The following is a 20,986-nucleotide window of genomic DNA, read 5'->3' as shown; positions in this document are numbered from 1 at the left end:
CTCAGTTATTCTGCTATTGATTCCTTCTAGTGTAGTTTTCATTTCAATTATTGTATTGTTCACCTCTGTTTGTTTGTTCTTTAATTCTTCTAGGTCTTTGTTAAACATTTCTTGCATCTTCTCGATCTTTGCCTCCATTCTTTCTCCGAGGTCCTGGATCTTCTTCACTATCATTCTGAATTCTTCTTCTGGAAGGTTGCCTATATCCACTTCATTTAGTTGTTTTTCAGGGGTTTTATCTTGTTCCTTCATCTGGTATATAGCCCTCTGCCTTTTCATCTTGTCTATCTTTCTGTGAATGTGGTTTCTGTTCTAGAATGGGTTTTTAAAGACTTCTTCAAGAAGGTGTGAGAGAAATCTTTTCAAATAAAATGACAATTTATTTGGTCAAAAATATATGTAAGGCCTTCAAGACATTTGTGTAGCCCCCTTCATTAGGCACTAAAAATTTGTTAATTTTTAAATTAAAAAAATTTTTCATGCACATCTGTATTTCTTGGTTCTGGTCAGTAGCCAGAGAAAGATGGAGAAAAAGATATGATCCCATCCCAAGCAGAGGGTGATGGGTATTTCAAGCTGTGTAAAATTTATGTTCTGCCTTAAAATATTTCTTAGTTTATTACTCGGGATCCAATTACTTGCATTTTGCTGATAATGCAGCATCAGCAAAACTGGCATATTATACAGGCTTGTACTTGATCTTAACAAAATAAAACAAAGGCAAAAATTAGCCTTATTTTTCCAGGAAAAAAAAATATCTGGAGAAAGTACACTTAAAGATGTAATGGAAAAGTATTAACTAAAGTTCTTTGGTAGTCAAAATTTAACTACTTAGTATTAACTAAAACTGTTTGGTAACATTCAGGTGTGAACAGATACATTTGGTGTTTTTTAGAAAGGCACAAAGACTTAATATTTTAAAACATATTCTTTCCAATAGAACTGACAATGTAGGTTCCTTCATGGGTTTGTGACTGTTTTGTCACACAAATTAGTCAAAAGCTAAGAGCTGTCCTACATTTTGCTTCTGGAGCTCTTTAAATTTCCATTCCTTCTTTTGGGAGAATTTGGTTCTGGTTCACCCAATAATGCTTCGAGTCTGAGTCCAATAACTTGCTAGACCTGCATAGTAGTGTCTGAGATCCACAAGCAAGATCTGTGTGAAACCCCAAAAGCTTAATCAGTAAAACATTTGATGGAAGTCTTAAAAAGTTCTTGTGTCATTTGAAAGCATAGGAGAAACAAGACCCCCTAGACCACGTAGTCCCTTAATTGAAGACTACAACTCATCATGGATGCCCTAAGCAGTCGTCAGTTCTGGATAGACAATTAGATTTTGGTTTTTTGGTTGATAGCATATATATACTTGATATACATATTTAGATTGCCTTAGGGTTTTTATTCTTAATATATGTAATCATAATAAAATAATGTAGAACTGCAAAGAATGGGTGATTAGACCAAACATATTCTCAGTAAAGATATACCCTTGAAGCTATTGTTTGTTTTTTACCATATTTTACTATCTTGAGGATTTCTTAGCTATATAGTGAACACATCTTCTCCATCCCTGTCACCAAGAGAACATAAGAGAGCAAGAGTGAGAGAAGAATAGTTCAAAGAATTTTATCACATTTCTAGACTCAGGAGGCAATTTGGAAGACTGAATTTAAATATCAAAAAAGTGTAATTTTAAGATATTTCTCATTGGCTTAAGAAGATAGGATCAAAGTATTTTTAATTTGGATTTTCTGGTAATTTCTAAATGTATTTCTATGTATACCATGCATATGATGATTCCAGCCTTCTCTATATTTTCCACTTCCCTGTGGATGACTGACATCTTCCCTTCCCCAACTCTCAGGAGATGACCTTGATGTTTTCATGCATAGGTAATAAAAGCGTTGTGCATGTGCAGCCCATCTGCCTTCCTCTACTCTTACAAAAAAAAATTTTTTTGCATCAGTTTATTAAGTAGCCAATAGAGATAAGATATTGCTGAATATACCTTAAGATGAAACTCATTCTATAAGTATTCTGCATATCTCTTTGCAACTGACTTAGCTAAGAGTTTTACTTTAGTAACTATCTGTTTGTTTATTTAGTTCTAGTCCCAATTCTCTTTGTTATCCTATTTGTTATATATTGATATCTATCTCTCGTAGCCACAGTGGCTTGGAAATTAAGGTAGAGTTTATTTGACAGAAATTCTGGTTTTAAATTATGTTTTTTATAATTTATAAATGTATAAATTGTCTTTTCCTAATGACATTTTTTAAAAAGCCTTGTTTTTCAAAATTGAAATTGATTCTAAAACAATAAAAATTGAGTTGTTTTCTTTTTATTAAATTTTGAGAGTTTGTTATTATATTCTGGATATAAATCCTTTATCAGATATATTATTTATAAATATTTTCTTCCAGTCTGTAATTTGTCTTTTTATTTTCTTAACAGTGTCCTTTGAGGAGCAGAAGTTTTAAATTCTGACAGAGTTCAATATATCATTTCCTTTTATGACTCATGCCAATGAGTCATAACATCATATCATTCATTTTATGACTCTCATACCTATGAGTCGCTCATATCCTATCTATGAAATCTTTGCCTAATCCAAGGTCACAAAGATTTTTTTTCCCTATGTTTTCCACTAGAAGTTTTACAGCTCCTGGTTTTACATGTAGGTCTATGATCCATTTTGAGTTATTTTTTGTATGGTGATGGAATTTTTGTATGGTGATGGGAGATACAGATCCAAGTTCAATTTTTTGCCTGTGGATATCCAAATGTCCAGCATCTCTTGTTGAAAAGTCTATTTTTTCCCTCATTGAACTGTCTTTATACTTTTCTCAAAAATCAGTTGTGTATGTATGTGTTCATCTATTTGGGGGCTCATTCTTTTCCATTGATCTATATTTCTATCTTGGTGCCAACATCTCATTGAGTTGATTACTGTAACTTTATAATGTCTTGATACCAAGTGGTGTTAGTCCTCTAATTTCATTGTTCTTTCTCAAAATTATTTTGGCTAGTCTAGGTCCTATGCATTTCCATCTGAATTTTAGAATAAATTTGTCAATTTCTATCAAAAATCCTGCTGAAATTTTGATTGGGATTGTGTTGAATCTACAGATCAACTTGGAGAATATTGAAATCTTAATAATACTGAGTCTTCCAACCCATGAATATATCTCTAGATTCATATCCAATATATCGGGTTGACCAAAAAGTTCATCATAACATTTTAAGATGTTATGGAAAAACCTGAACGAACTTTTTGGCCAACCCAATATATCTCTATTAATTTTGGTTTTCAATTTTTCTAAGCAATGTTTTATTGTTTTCAGTATATAAGTCATTGGTTTTGAAGAATTTGATTATGATGTGCCTTGGTGTAGCTTTCTTTATTTTTCTTGTGCTTGAATTTGTGGGTTTATAATTTCCATCAAACTTGAAAATTTTTTGGTTATTATTTTTTCAAATATTTTTTCTGCCTTCCCCTGATTCTCTCATCTCTTGATAACTCAAATTACACATATATTTGTTCACCTGAAGTTGTCCAAGAGCTCACTGATACTCTGTTCACTTTTTTAAAATCTCTGTTTTTCTACACATTACATTTTAGATAGTATCTATCAGTCTACCTGAAAATTCACTAATTTTTTTTAACTCCAATGTTCAATCTTCTGCTAATCACATCCAGTGTATTTTTTATTTTAGACATTGTATTTCTATTTGGGTCTATTTTTTTACATCTTTCATGTCTCCATTTAACATTTTGAAAATATCAAATATAGTTATAATCACTATTTCGATATTCTTGTCTGCTAATTCTAACATATTTAGTTCTGAGTTTATTTCGATTGACTGATTATTTCCTTTACTATGAGGTTGTATTTTTTCTGATCCCTAGTAATAATTTGCATGCCTGGTAATTTTTTATTTGATGGCAGTCATTGTCAATTTTACCTTGTTATATGTTTTACTTTTACAATACTTACGTAAATACTCTTGCACTTTGTTCTGGGACATAGTTATGTTATGTGGTAAGAATTTGATTTTTTCAAGTCTTGCTTTATGATTTATTAGGTGGGATCAGAACATTCCTCAGTATAGAACTAATGATTCGCCACTACCAAGACAACATCTTTCTGAGTACTTTACCCATTGCCCCATGAATCATGAGGTTTTCCAGTGTGATTTCTGGGTACAAGAACTATTCTGATCCTGTATGAGTGCCAGGCACTCTTCCTCTACCCATTCCAGGTGATTCTGTCCCTGGTCTAAGGCAGTTTCCTCACATGCATATGCTCATCGGTACTCAACTGAAGATTCAAGGAAAACTCTTCAGATCTTCAAATAGCTCTGTACAACTTTTTCTTTCCCAGTACTCTTTCCTGTGAACTCTAGTCACCTTGCTCATGCCAGACTTTCAGCTCCCTCCCAAGTCAGGGAATCATCCAGGCTCCACCTGCGTTTTCCCTTTTCTGCACTATAGACTGGAATCTCTCTTAAGACAGCAAGCAAGGGTAAATATAGGGCTCATCTCACTTGTCTCCTTTCTTTTAGGAATCACAGTTATTCAATGTATGATATCCAGTATCTTGAAAACTATTGCTTCGTATATTTTCTTCATTGATTGATTATTTAAAGGTGGGAGAATTAATCTGGTCCTGTTACTCCATCTTGGCCAGAAGTATAATTCAGTTCCTAGAGTATTTATTTGGAGAAGGATAACCGGTACTATTCGTTATCAGGAAAGAAAGGAAAAAGAAAATAAGACAGTTATTTGGTTTTAAACAAATGTTGTAGAGAAAGGTTGTTGGGAGGCAGCAAAATGAGAAAAAAAATAGTGTAGAGTTTTTCATGAAGCTAAATTTATTTCATTTAAATGGCAGTTCCTTATGCTGAGATGATATACTTGCTAAGTTTTGTGTGTTAAAAAGACTTCCACTTGATTTTTTTTACCTTGTAAAATTAAAAATTGGTGACTCTTCAAAAAAAAAATACTGGCCTATCAAATTCCATAGTCTAGAAAGGAGTGGTAAGTTTGGGGACTGAGAACAGGTAAACTCCAGGTGGCTGAGAAATAACTGATTTCTGAGTTGACAAATAAAAAACAATTCTTTGAAGGTTGAGATTGTATCTTTATTCATCATTTTATTTCCAGTGTTGAGCACATAGTTGGTGCTCAAGATATGCTTGTTGAATGAGTGAATGAATGAATGAGTGAATTTGGTGCCTAACCATCCAAGGACTGCTTGTATGGCAGCTCAGGAATTTTCCAGTGCAGCCCTCTTAATTGATCTGCTTCATTAAAACAGAAACAGTGAGACTAACTGGCTTTGACACAGGCTTATTTCCCAGGTCACTGCTATGACTGTCACACTCCTCAGTAAACACTGTGGTGCAAGGCACCTGAGGCAAAGGACCTAATCATTTGGCAGGATTTTGGACCATGACAACACAGATAGGGAGAGAAGAAAGAGTGCAGCATTAACTGGTGAATCTGACAAGATTTAGGAACAGATATAAAACTGGCAAAGAATTGACCAGGCAGACCTGCCTTGTGCGTTACAACCCTGGTCACTTACCAGAATCACCTGAGTTACTAAGATACTAAGCCCTATATCCAGAGATTCAGATTCAATTAGTCTGAGGTGAGGCAAGGAAATTGGCTTATTTCTGAAGCCTTTAAGTAATTCTATTGTACAGCTCAGATTACAAATTATTGTGTCAAGCCAAGAAATCAATAATCCCCATCCTTCTACCTTTGCTGATCTCTACCATTTAAAAGGTGTTCTATTCTCCAGTAAGGTGCTACTAGTAAGAGGTATGCATTGTAAAAATGCAAGCCAGATGTTGGTAAACATGAAACTCAGTTTTTGTATTGGTGTCCATTTTCCTTTTACAAGCCACCATTTCTGTTACAGCAGGAAAATAAAATATAGTACAATCAGGTAAGTGCCCATCTAATTTAGTATACCTGTTGTCAGATTCAGGTATTATTATTTCAATCACTATCCAGTTCAAAATTCTTTCTTCAGACTGCCTTCACTCCCAATGCTTACTGAAATTCCAGAGGCGGAATCTCATGCTTGACTTTTGTGAAGGCTTCAGGGAGATGGGAAGATCAGGAAAAATGAGCTAACTGACACAGGACAGTGGGCAGGAAACTGAATAGCTGGTTACAGTCACTTCGCTGCTGATTCTAGCTGGCAAGGTCATCACCCAGTCTGGTTGTGGGTATGTTCCTGCTGGCTGAGGAATCTTTGTACGCTCCTGGCATCCTGAGATTCACTTCTGCTTCACCCCCAGAGTGGTGGTCTGCCATGAGTCTCTCTTTGCAGAATTCCTTCACTCCTACCCAACCTTTATAAGGCCTGAGGCAAGTGGAGGCCCACATACCTTAAGTCTATATATTTAAGAATTATTAATCAAGTTAACAAATTGTTAAATGAAATATGTTCTATTGTCCTAACTTGAAAATATACTTTGTAAGAACAAATCAGAAAAATATATATAAAGCTTAGAGTTAGCAAAATATCAATTAAATCAATTAGATTTAATTTGGATTACACATGACTGAGTGTTCTTTTGATAGGCTGGCTATGTTTGGATGAACAATAGTTCAGAAATTAATATATATTTGTTTCCTAGAATCTAAATTTTTTGACCTTCAAGTAAAGGCACTAATTGTTGATATAATCAAAATTTTCACACATATAAATAAAATGTGAATTTCTTTAACTCTCAAAAAACTTTTTTCACATGTAACTTGTATTCTTATGTCAGTAATAATTAAATAGATTAAAAAATAAAATGTAATTATATTTAACCTGTATAAAATTTGGATTAATTTTTAAGAAAATTTAAAATAGATGTAAACAAATAAAACTATTTTTAAATTCTAAAATAAATAAGATTTCTTTTAAAATATTTTAAATTATTTATTAAAATTAAAAGGCAAACTACAAATTATAGTGTATCAATTCATTTTTTCACCATATTTTAAGTCAAAATGATTTCATTAAAACTGAAAATTTAAAATTTTTAAGCATTTAAATTAAATCCTATTAAATATTTTTTAAAAAGTAAAATGATTTGTCATTCTAGAATTTAATGCCCATGAAATTGCCAGTATAAAGGAAAGGAATCATGTTTCATGCATGCTACAACTAGACCTACATATATACACATTTAAGGATTATACAAACAATACTACAGTTGTTTCTCAGCTATCAGGTTAACTATTGAAAATATTGGGCAAATTTATGAGCACCTCTGGAAGTACAAACTAAAACATGAAGAGGAAGAAGAAAATGGACAGTTGATACTGTGAGGGAACAAATTTCATTACAAAGTAATCTTCTGCACTCACACTATTTGAGAGAAAGGGCTTATAAATAAATTTGTCTTTTTTCTCCCTGAAGTATTTGCATTGAATGCACTGCTAAATTCCTCCCCATAGTTCCAAGCAACCTCTGCAGAAGCACAGCCCACAAACCTTCAGGGCTTTGGACACAATTGCCTCTTGTTTAGAGTAACTAAAGGAGTGAAGAAGCTTTCCCTGGAACCTGAAAAGTGTCAGTCTGTGCCAGCTCTGATCTCAGATCCCTGGTGGCAGCAGTACCATGTGGTTTTGGCAAATGCATTTGTTGGCAATATGCAGAACTCTCTCAATCATGGGGTCAAGGACAGGGGCCCCTCTTCCCTGGGACTATGTAAGGCTGGTACCTGTCCCTTTGTTGCATGTGTATCCCAGGAATGGGGGTTTGCTTAGCAAGACGACTTATGCTTCCAACCATCTTATGGGACCTCTGGGCCACTGGGAAGCTTGGACTTACCATTACAACCACCTTGGCTCTGTGGAAAACTGGGAGGTGATTTGTGGCCTCTCCTGACTTGTCCTCTTTCTGATGCCCTCTGCCTGTGTCCAAAGCTCTCTGATGTCTTCTGCCTGTGCCCTGGCAGCCCCGGACGTACCAGAGGGTTCTGCCACTCAGCAAGTCCCTGTGTTCAGGTGTTCTCCTGAACTTCACAGGATCTTCTTTGCGGATCCTCTTTATAGGAAATAACGACAAGTGCTCTCCTTTCTGAAGAGAGTGAGGGTGTGAAAAGAATGTGTTCCATCTCTAACACTCCAAGATTTCTTCAAGGAGTCACCCCAGTCTTTCTCTCCAATAGCTCTATAGACTGTCCTCTAGCAGGTGGAGTAGAGCATCTAATTGACTTCTGATTCCCCCAGTGTTTTTGTCTCATACCTGGCTGGTCCTTATTGATCCTATACATCTGTATTTATGTCTGTTCTCTGACCCAGGAAGGGGTTTGTGGTAGCAAAGGGAAGAAAGTAAGACTCGTGGATTGATGTCTCAAGTTATTTTCAGAATTAATAGTTTATCAACTTCTCCAGTACCTCTCTTTGGTGGTAATATGAGGGGAGGTGAAAATGGATCGTTCTAGGTTCCCAAAATAGCTTTGGAAAGTCACTACAACTGGCTGGATGACTGGTCTGAATCAACCAGTAACACCTCTGACGCTATAAAAACCCACTCTCCCACAAAACCCCTGGAAGGATACTTTTAAACATGATTCTTCTTCATCCCTATTTGTTTAAGTGAAAGTAAAGTGTTTAAGTAAAACACCCTGGGAGGGACTTCCCTGGTGGTCTAGAGGCTAAGAATCCACCTTCCAATGCAGGGGACGGGGGTTTGACCCCTGGTCAGGGAACTGAGATCCTACATGCCGTGGGGTGTGCCACAACCAGAAAGCCCACATGCTGCAACTACTGAGCCCGCGAGCTCTGAAGCCCACATGCCACAACTAGGGAGAAGCCAGCCCGCCATAACGAAGAGCCAGTACACCACAACAAAAGACCCCGCATGCCACAGAGAAGGTCCTGCATGCTGCAACTAAGACCAGATGAAGCCAAATAAATAAATAAATGTTTAAAAAAAAAAACACCCTGGGAAAATCTGTTCTCTATTTTGCAATCTTGCCACTAACAGGAATCTTCCCTGTATTTACCACAAATGAAGATATTCAGAAACTAAAAGGACTGGAAGAGAAACCCTACTAACAAAGCATTTGTCATTTAAATTCAAATTCTGTTCAGGAAAGTCGGAAGTTGAGAATCTTTGCTTTTCCCGAGCATCTATTTGGCAGGATCAAATACATAAATAACTGAATGTAATTTTTATCCTTGTGACACTGTTAATGTTCTTTTTTAAAACACAAGGTTCAGAAATTGTACTTTTCAAACTCAACATCTGCTTCAATATCTGTGGGGACACCAGGATTGTGGGAACTGCTGTCTGTCAAATCCCTCTCTCTTGAGGCTAGAAGCTCCTGGAGGTTTCTGGCTGAGCACACAGGCAAAATAGAGAGTGCAGAAACAAAGAGGGCACTGCCATTCCCAGTCAATCACAGGCACTGGAAGAGACTTAGAAATTTCTAGGAAGGCCCTCCAAAGTGTGGGCCCTACTTCGCCAGGTCTAAGTGAGGTACTGTGCTAACAAGTGCCATGCGACCCACTGGTATGCATCAAGGTGTAGAGGTAAACATAAAGGAGAACTGGCAACAACATTGCTGATCTTGGTTTAGAAGAGAACCCTTTGTTTTTATTCTATTTCACTCACCTCAACAATATTTATCATGTACCATGGACCAGGCATTACAGTAGATGCTAAGATGAGTGGTGGTAGTAAGCATACCCTCAAGGAGTTTATAGTCTAGAGCCATGTTTTAAAATCCTAGCTATTAATTTGAATCACTTTGGGGAACTCTTGAAAAATATTTGCTCCCGGGGGCTTCCCTGGTGGCTCAGTGGTTGAGAATCCGCCTGCCGATGCAGGGGACGCGGGTTCGTGCCCCGGACCGGGAAGATCCCACATACCGCAGAGCGGCTGGGCCCGTGAGCCATGGCCGCTGAGCCTGCGCATCCGGAGCCTGTGCTCCGCAACGGGAGAGGCCACAGCGGTGAGAGGCCCGCATAACGCAAAAAAAAAAAAAAAAAATTTGCTCCCAAGCTCTACCCCAAATCAATATATTCAAATTTTCTGGGGGTGGGGCCCAAGCATCAGAATGCTTTAAAATTCCCCAGGGGATTCTAATGTGCAGCCAGGGTTGAGAACTACTGACCTAGTAGGCAAGAAATGATGCCGAATGAATGAATATCTTCTGATTCTGTTCTCCATGGCCTGTGATCCAACCCAGCAGATCCTGAATCCCTTTAAGAATTTGGACAAGCTCTGTTACAGGGTTTGCCTGGTGAGTTCTTTCTGCCCTGGAGGTGTACAAGGGCCCTTATAGGTCATTATGAGTCCATCCAAGAACTGTTCACCATCTGGCTGTGGTGGACCAGGCTTTACATCACATTGGGGGTGGAGGACATCACTCCTTTCATGACTTTCATGCCTTTTTCTGGCCTAGAACATAATACCAGGTGGACTCCAAAGTCTGTGAATCAGCTTCCCAAACCACACAGAGATTTTTTTGAAATGTAATACTTCACCTGAAACAATTATGAAACCAAATCTCTGCCATATTCTGCTAGACAATTCAGTATCTTAATTATCTGTCAGCCTTTTGGAATTTAAGTGAATAGGTCTCTTTAAACTACTAAATGCTTGCCTACTTCTAAACTCAAAATGAGGTTTATAAAGTTTGTTTCAAAGGAGTTTTAAAAGGGGAAACCATATATTTTCACTTAATAGTTTTTAGACAGTTCCTACTTACATACATACTTCATTTCGTAATTCTAATTCCCTCAAACAATGTTATTTCTTATACCAAGCCTGGCTGACTCTCTGACATGTAGTGCAGATATTTCCACTTGGTATCTGCTGTGTTTGCCCTTCACTGGGGCTGCCAAATGCTGACTAAACAAATCATGTTAGTCAGCTCCCAGCGGGGTTCTCCTCTTGCGTTCAGACTGGAGAGCTATTGCCATCTTTCCATCATATTTAGTTAACATCTTTTGTGTTTTGTGTAACTGTAAACAGTATTTTATTTAGAACTTTATAAATCATAAACAATGACATAATTTTAAACGTACAGCGAATAACACATGAAAATAGAGTCAGGAAAAGAAAAAGCAAAAATATCTGTTTTTTGGAGTCATCATTTCTCTCTTTCTTCTTCTTCTTTTTATTCCTTTGCAGGGTGAGAGTACAGATGATTTCTAATGAAGCTCTATCATGCAACTGGAAAATTCCCACAGCTGAAAGGCTGCTGTCTCAGCCACAGAGCAGACAAAGGTTTCCTCGCACTGAGAGAAAATGGGAATGTGAGGAAAGTCAAGGAAGAATGAAGCCCTACTTCTTTCCTGCTTGATATTATGCAGGTCTTAAAAAGATGTCATCAAAGAAAAATTTGGCAAGAACTTCTGGGTTCTGCTGTTGATGTAAATCTCAGGAGTTAGGCCTCAGACAGGACCTTAGTGTGATTTCACGAGTTCCTTCTTCTGATGAAATTCATTGCCACCTCTGGGGTGCCAGTCTCAGTGAGCCACACTTGGGACCCAAAGTTGAATTGGACATGGTCCCTGTCCTCAGAGAATCTTCATGCCCCCTTACTGAGGCCTGTGCAATCCACAGGCTTCAAATTAGGTGGAAGAAATTCACCTGGGAATGTTGGTTCTATGGAGAGTTGACTCATCCTAAAAGAATCACTATAGAGTATAAATCAGAATATGTATGAGCTGGCCCAACACCCCTAAAAACTCCTTTGCTATTCACCAGCCAGGGCAATCCTCTCATCCTGGTCAGTATCCCCACTTCCACCATGAGTCCTCCCCAGTGTGTGCATATATATGTATACATATTTCTTCTAAGTATATATATATATATATATATATATATACTTATATATCTAAGTATACAGTTGACTCTTGAACAACATGGGTTTGAACTGCACAGGTCCACTTATACACAGTTGTTTCCCAGTAGATACTATAGTACTACACGATCCACAGTTGGTTCATTCCTTGCATGCGGATATATTAGTGGGAAGAAATGTGTGTGCGTGTGTATATATATGTATGTATATACGTGCATATTTATATATATTCTAAGTTAGTACTTGCTATGCATGGAAGATACTAACATCTAAATGGCTTGTGCCCAGCATTGAGATAGATGTAGTTATCTCACCCAATATAGACTACATATTGATCTTATAAGACAGGTATTACTGTACTAATTTTGTCTGATGCAGAAACAGAAGCTGGCAGATGGTAAGTTGCTCAAGGTCACACTGCCAGCAAGGGGTGAAGCCCAGATTCCAGCAGGCCTGCCTGATTTCACAGCCCTTCCAATTCAATGAACCTGATCTCATTTAAATGATATTAAAGTCTAACTTTGCCTCTTAGGTCAGTAACACTTTATTCTTTCTGTTTGTTCCAAATGTCAACCACTTCTTTTTTTTTATTTTTATTTTATATTGGAGTATAGTTGATTACAATGTTGTGTTAGTTTCAGGTGTACAGCAAAGTTAGTTATACATACATATATATATATGTATACATATATATATTCTTTATCAGATTATTTTCCCATATGGGTTAATAACAGAATTGTGAGTACAGTTTGCTGTGCTATACAGTAGGTCCCTGTTGATTATCTATTTTATATATAGTAGTGTGTATATGCTAATCCTAAACTCCTAATTTACCCCTCCCCCCAACCTTTCCCCTTTGGTAACCATAAGTTTGTTTCCTAAGTCTGTGAGTCTGTTTCTGTTTTGTAAATAAATTCATTTGTATCATTTTTTTAGATTCCACATATAAGTGATATCATATGATATTTGTCTTTCTCTGACTCACTTCACTTAGTATGATGATCTCTGGGTCCATCCATGTTGCTGCAAATGGCATTATTTCATTTTTTATGGCTGAGTAATATTCCATTGTATATATGTACCACATCTTCTTTAATCATTCCTCTGTCAATAGACATTCAGGTTGCTTCCACGTCTTGGCTAACGTAAGTAGTGCTGCAATGAACATTGGGGTACATGTATCTTTTTGAAGTATGGTTTTCTTTGGATATATGCCCAGGAGTGGGATTGCTGGATCATATGGCAACTCTATTTTTTAGTTTTTTAAGGAACCTCCATACTGTTCTCCAAAGTGGCTGAACCAATTGACATTCCCACCAACAGTGTAGGAGGGTTTCCTTTCTCCACACCCTTTCCAGCATTTATTGTCTGTAGACTTTTTGATGATCGCCATTGTGACCAGTGTGAGGTGATACTTCATTGTAGTTTCGATTTGCATTTCCTTAATAATTAGCGATGTTGAGCATCTTTTCATGTGCTTCTTAGACATCTGTATATCTTCTTTGTAGAAATGTCTATTTAGATCTTCTGCCCGTTTTTTGATTGGGTTGTTAGTTTTTTGATATTGAGCTGCATGAGATGTTTATATTTTGGAAATCAATCCCTGTTGGTCGCATCATTTGCAAATGTTTTCTCCCATTCTGTGGGTTGTCTTTTCGTTTTGTTTATGGTTGCCTTTGTTGTGCAAAATCTTTTAAGTTTAATTAGGTACCATTTGTTTATTTTTCTTTTTATTTCCATTACTCAGGGAGGTGGATCCAAAAAGATATTGCTGCAATTTATTTCAAAGAGTGTTCTGCCTATGTTTTGCTCTAGGAGTTTCATAGTATCTGGTCTTTCATTTAGGTCTATAATCCATTTTGAGTTTTTTTTTGTGTATGGTATCAACCACTTCTTTACAGTCATCTAATCTACTTTTCCCAAACAATTTTTCTAGAAAATTTGGATGCAATTTCTTCCACTTGATTTCTTAAACATGGATGGAGCAGAAATTTTCCCAATTTGGGGAATAATCTGCTAGGATCTAAACACTTGACAGGTTGGTTATTTCATCATGGTCTCATTGAGGAAAAAGAAAGAAACCATAACATTTTTCCTTCTTTCCTTCCTCTTCCCTTCCTCCTCCCTTCTCTCCCTTCTTCTTTTCTTTCTTATTGTCTCTTTCCTTTCTTCTATTTATTTCTAATTTAAAAGCACCATATATTAAGCCCAATGCATTCCTATCTTACTGAGAAGAAACATATATGTACAGATAATTATCAGGAAATATAATATGTACAATGATAGAAATATATTCAAAATATAGTTCCAGACCAGAAGAGGGTGTGATTAACTCTGTCCTGAAGAGGGTGGTGCCGGGGTATCTAAGTGTTGAAGAATGAATAGGCAAGAGAAAGGGCATTTCAGGGACAGCACAGAGTATGAAAAGCCCAGGGGCATCTTTGTTGGGTACAGATCCCTATACCAGTGACTACTACATGCAATAATAAGAGGAATGGAGATGTAGAAAGGTCAGAGCTAAACAAGTATTGTATTGATATTGGCAAAGTGTGTGCTGTTTCCAAAGACAGGGGTCCTGCTGCTCTCAGCATTGTTATAGTGAAAGGTGAAGCAGCTGCAGGGATGGCTCCAAGCCAGTCCATGTTGATGGAATGACTTCTCTCTCCTGGAAATTATGATACTAAATGTTTAATTTTTATCAGTATCATTTCTATTCATTATAAAAGCCATTTGACATGGTACAAATTAGAGCCAGGCTGTATTCAAAGCATTTATTTTCTCACAAATATTTAGTGCAAGGAGAATGGGATCTTCATGATGAGTCAGAATAATCCCTGATGATGGGGATGAGGCTTAGCTCCCCTGAAGCACATGGTTGCACAAGATCAGAGTTCTGTCAAAAAGGAGAGAGGAGGAAATGGCTGTTGGGCAGGCATTCAACAATGTCCACTACAGAGTGAATAAGAATATGAAGGTACTATCAGGTTCACATTTGCAGTTAGTATAAATGAGGTACCTGTGTTCTAATGAAGACAGAGCATTGCATATTTTCTCTCTTCTTTAGCACCATGCAGGTCATTATAGGTCACATGTAATGCTTTGCAGAGGACTTTTTATTGGTTTTCACTTTGTTTTACTATATCTTTATCTATAATCTTCAAAACAGTACTTTATAAATATTAGTGCTTTTAAATTTCTATTTGTCATCTGCAAGATGCAGGAGATGTAAATTTGCCTCAATTTATTCAATATCTGAATATCTGCAGGAGGCAAAAAATTTGTTTTTTGGTGTAGGTAGTCATTTCTTTAATCAAAAATGTTAAATAAAAATGTTTCTTTTGGAACAAAATATTAGAAGCCACCAGGGTTCCTGGAGGACCTCAGATAGAGCCACCTATTCAGTTTGGATCACCTGCTCATCTCTGGACTATTATGTGAGAAAAAGAAATTTCTATCTTCTTTGAGGGACTATATTTTAGAGTCTACTTATTACAATAGCCTGCCTTAATTAGCAGACTTGTTGCTTTTTTGGAAGGGGGGTGCAAATCTTCCAATTTTGTCATAAGAAACTACAATTTAAAATTTTGGACAAAATCCACAAGTCTTTTAAAAGAAAGGTTGATTGTTAATTCAGTATTATTTGAAGCTCTGTTTAGGCCAAAACCACATGTCAGTGGATTACCACTGCCTGTTTTGGCATTGACTCTTGTTTCTGAGATTTCTTGGCTGTATGACTAGATGCTTCTATGTTTGTGCCTTATGTTTTCCCTCTACCACAGGCACCACAAAATTTGCAGGGAGGCGTAGAGAGAATCCCTGGCTAACCTTTGAAAGGAGGGGTGAAATGTAGGTTGTGGACTCTCTATGTCACTTAATTGGTATCTTATAAAGAGACTAATTTATCAGGTAAAAGTACTACAGAGCATCCAGCTCCTCAAATCAAGGGTATAGTAGATCATGGCAGATAGAAAGATATCCTACAGATAGAGGAATGCTGACTGGATTAGATGAGTTAATATGTGTAAGGACTTAGTACTGGAAAACAGTAAATGCACATTTAAGGTTGGATATTAGTACTGTGCAGCTTGCCCAAGGTCACAACTAGTAAGTGGAGGAGTAGATGAACCTCCTACACTGAACTTACATGTTTCAGTTTGTTTACACATTTTTGTCTGCCTTTTTGCTCTGCACCTTTGAGATTTCCTTTATTTTTACCTTCTATTCGACTAATTCTATCTTTAATCATGTTTATTACTCAAGTCAGTTTTTAGTAATTAAAAACAATTTTGGTAATCATATTTTTAATTTCAAATAATTTTTATATTGCCCTAATAGCTCATTTTTTTCATGGTGACTTATTCTTGTATTATGGATGTAATATCCTTTCTCTCTCTGAGGACACTAAATAAAATTATTTTTTTTTAAGTTCTCTTTGGTTTTCTGCATTATTTCTATTTTTTCCAGAGTCATCTGTTCTGTTTGCTTAACCCTTTGCTTAATCCTGGTCCTTTTCCTTTCTTTTACTGGTTTTTCTCAAATAACTGATGATGCTGCATTGGCCATTCATATTTATGAGTAAAAATTTAGGTCACTGTTTTGGGAATTAGCATCGTTTTCTTCTGCAGTTGTGTGGGTCTTTTCCCCCAGCAGGTCTTCTCCTGAGGGCTGACTGCATACTTTGTGTCAGTGTGCTGGTTATGCTGACAGACTTCACTTTGGGGTTCATGGATACAGAGCAGACAGGCAGCCTGAAGACATCCTCCCATTACTGCAAAGGAGGAGTGACTGCAAAGGAGTGGAAGCCTTTAGTGTATTTCTTTCCTGAACAGATCTACTTTCCTCTCCAGTCTCTCTCCATATCTTTTTCCAGCCAGGAGGTGAGAGAGGGTGGTCCTAGGGCATTTCCAGCTCTCCTTCTCTTTCTGGTCCCAGTTTAAAAGCCTTTTCCAGGCAGATAACTCACATTCTTAAAGGACAACTGTTAGCATTTATCCTGTGGCTAAATGCTGCTGTTCCACATGCAGTTTTTTCATTAATATGTGATGATTGCCCATGTTACCTATATTTATTGACCCCAAGCTTCCTCTCTACCATGCTTTACTCCACTCTTATTGTTTAGATTCCTTCTCTTTTTTATCTTCTTGTGAGTCCTCATAGTTTCTTGTCCAATTATGGCAGATACATGAAGATAACTTTCTAATGTATAACGTCTATATTTTAAACATCTATGTTTAAAATTTTTCTCTTTGTACAACTTTTTAATCATTTGAATGGATTTGGAAGTGTGTGCTTGGCCTGTTATTTTGATTAGTCTTTCCTACAAGCAATTTTAAAATATCTGTTCTCTATTGCCTTCTTAAAGTTTCTATTTAGGATTGACTGTCTACACAGGTTTACTTCAAAAAGGTGACAGTGAAGAAGTATGTTTGCTGATGTAACTGATATGTGTAATATACAGAAAAACGTGCTAGTAGTTTCACCTAATTGTGCCAATAACACATAAATCCAGGTTTCAGAGTTCCTGGGAGAGCTTCAAGCTCCCATTAAATCGAGAAATAATCAAATGATCAGATGTGGAAGGCTGATTCTTTCTTGATTTACCTTCTGCCACTCTCATAGGGTTATCCCACTGGATCTCTGAGACAATGAGAGGGATCCTATATTCTGATCCTTCCATCTTCTTCAAGCCCAGCCACTCTGGGTCCTCACTGAGAAATTAGGGAGTGGTTTCAATGGCCCTGGTACTGATGCAAATGTTGAGGGAGCCCCAAAACTGGTCTAGGATTTCCCACCTGCAGCTCACTAGGTGCTGTTGCTATTTAAAGCTGAAGATCAATGTCTGAGCTACAACACCTGATTCTCACATGCCAGTTGTGAATGCCAGGGGGATAAGGGGCGTGCGTGTGTGCGTGCGTGTGTGTGTGTGTGCGCACGCACTCATAGATCTGTCTGTTGGGAGGCAAGAAGTGTTTGTAGTTCTACAGTAAGTAGTTAATATTCATTGAATATTGTGGGCAGGCCTCTGAAGTCATGTATATGGGAATACAAAGAGCTCATAGATATCTTTTCCTCAATGCCTCACTGAGGAGCTGAATTTGGATGAAAACTCTCTTCCATCTTTGCAAATACAATCTGTTATGGACTGAATATTTGTGTTCTCCCAAATTCATATGCTGTAATCCCCCCAGTTTGATGATGATAGGAAGCAGGCCCTGTGGGGAGCGATTTGGTCATGAGGGAGCCCTCATGAATGGGATTAGTGCCCTTATAAAAGAGACCCCAGACAGCTCCCTCACGCTCTTTCCACTGTGTGAGGACAGTGAGAAGTCAGCAGTCTGCAACCCAGAAGAGGACTCTCACAAGAACCTATCATGCTAGTACCCTGATCTCGGAAGTCTACCTTCCAGAACTGTGACAAGAGATTTCTGTTGTGTATAAGCCACTAGTCTACGATATTTTGTATAGCAGCCCAAACTAAGACACAACCTAATTGTATTTTTAGAAATAGAAATAAGAAAATAAGAAAAATGGTATAGAAGAGAACATCTGTACAGTTGAGAAGTAATGAGTAAAATGACTGGTTCTCTTTAAATGACAATGTCATTTTCACATACGTCCAGCCTTCTTTCTCTGCCACAGAGGTTTCTGAATTTGATGATCATGGCCCAGATATTTAAGAATGTACCCCACTGTGGTTTCCTTTGTTTGTTTATAAATTGTATTCTTGTACTACTATATGAATACATTACGAATATTAGCATTTCCTATATTTGTATATGTTTTATAATATGTGGAGTAAAAAATGGGAAATTTGAAGAGTTTCTCTCCACATCCTAATAAATTTAGCACATTGCCTATTTCTTGTACCCTTTCAATTAGATTCACTGAGTAATTATAAAACTTTTTATAGTGGAAACGTTAAAAAAAAAAGTAGACATGAAAGTATAATAAATCCCATGTACCCACCCCTTAGTTTTAATAATTATCAATTTATGAACAATGTTATTTCATCTATACCCCCATATCTCTCACTTATTTTTGAAACAAATCCCAGATATAGAATAAATTAATTAATTATATATTATATTCCACCTAGCTAACATAAAAGAAATGAGTGAAAGAAGAAATAGAGAAAGAAAAAAAGAGAGAAAATGAATAAATGAAGGAAGGAAGGAAGAAAGGAAGGAAGGAGGGAGGGAGGGAGAGGATGAGAAACATAGTTTAGTTATTATTTTATTCTTATAAACGTAAATTCAAACGAAGCAACAAGAGTTTGATCTGGTGCAAGTTAGTTTGCTTTATTTTGGAAATGATCCCAGTTAATGAGTATTTACCTTCAAAGATTTCAGTTCTTCTGCAAACCTGCTGACCCTGATTCCTGGGTACTTCAAACACTTTTAGATGGAATTCAGACTCTGCAGGAACATTTGCTCTTACCCAGATGGTGGACATTATGGAACCAGAACCACTGTACTCTGTGTTTCCTTGCCACTTAAAACAAACGAACGAACAAATTAAAACTTGGTATTTTTCTGATCTTTGGTTTTATTTTGTTGTGTTTTCACTTTGGCTAAAAGACTTCAATAAAGATAGGAAAATGTAAAGCTACAGAGATTAAATATCAGCACATAGCAATGATCAAACCACACCCATAATCAGGTAACTTTCCTATAATCTCACATACAGATAATCATTTCCTAAGCTCACAAATGTAAGACCCCATTCTTGTGGGTGCTGGATGAAAAAACATGGGTTTATCCTGAGGCCAAGGCTATTTTACTAACTGACCTTGGACTCTGCTGACCTCCAGAGGGAGTCCTATGGCAGCCAAATCTGAGGCTGCCGTGAAAGATCCAAAATTAGTTTGAACTGCCAAGGCAATGTTCATGGAGTGTGGCAATATTTCTGATAACCAAAACTCAAATGTTGGCATTCAATGATAGCAATTTCAGAATAGTGAGCAACTCTGATAAATAAGCGATTTGGTGCTGTGCCACTGTAGCCTCCTGAATCTATTGACAGGAGTAAGCATTCAAGCAAAACAATCTCTAATACAAACATCTGCATCTCTTTTGTTTCTACAAATAGCAATCATGGGAGTCCAGCTAACTGTACTACTTGGGAAATTCTTTGAGCTAATAACATACATAACTTAGAGTAACACAACTCTGAACAGCTTCAAAAGCCTGCCTTGATGGTACTTTGTGATATACATGTTACATGAGTCATTGTGAGACTTTGAAACTCAACATTCTCATCTATAATGTCTTTGCTGGAAGGAAGAGGATTTCAAAAAAAAAATCTACCACTGGCTGATACAGAGGAGCAAGGGATCTGTTATTTAACATCAATAGAAAATCTAAAGTCTTAACACTAGTTCCCCAGTCTTGAACTGCAATAACCATTTAATAATTCCTGCAGTGCTTTGGGCTCAGCCCAGGGCCTCATAGTTTTGTGTTTGGATTCTATTAAGGGTCTTTTATCTTATGCTCTAGGAATGAGAGTGATGAATACAAATTGCTTTGTATTTATATAATACTTGTCATTCAAAACAGTCTTAAGACCCCCAAAGAGTAGGTAAACTTGTCAACTAGGTATCATACATACTTTTGAAACAAGGCAAGTTATTATTAAACAAGTAACTCACTTGTGAACTAATGTACAATGCATGTGTAACGTACAATACTTTTTAAACATGGTTCAATTGAACAAAGAAAATTCTCCTAGAAACTGAGAACCATTTAGATTATAAAACTGATATCTTATGATTAGAATTCATAGCTTTCTGAGAATTCTAATAATCAAATATCAATTTTTCCAGTATCACTCCAAAAGCACCAGCTGATAAGATCAACTGTTTACCTGTGACATGCCATTCTACTCTACTCTTGTGGGAGTACAAAGACACAGGTTAAGCGGAAAGGATATGGGAGGGAAGGAAGAACCTAGACCAAGGAAACTGGTGGCATCGTTTTGGCACGAGAGAGAGCTGATAAGGGAAAAAGCTTGGCTTTCAGAGGATTCTAACTCATTTTTAAACAAACTGCAAGCAAAGATATTATTCACCTGTTTCTTGACCTAGGCAGACTTCACCTTTTGTATTCTGACTTTTTGCTTTTATTTACAAGCAAAGTACAACATGCCCATTGTG

Source organism: Physeter macrocephalus, chromosome 8 (assembly GCF_002837175.3).
Source record: "Physeter macrocephalus isolate SW-GA chromosome 8, ASM283717v5, whole genome shotgun sequence".
Taxonomy (NCBI): domain Eukaryota; kingdom Metazoa; phylum Chordata; class Mammalia; order Artiodactyla; family Physeteridae; genus Physeter; species Physeter macrocephalus.
The sequence above is the reverse complement of the archived record's forward strand: the minus strand, read 5'-3'. Positions refer to the sequence as shown.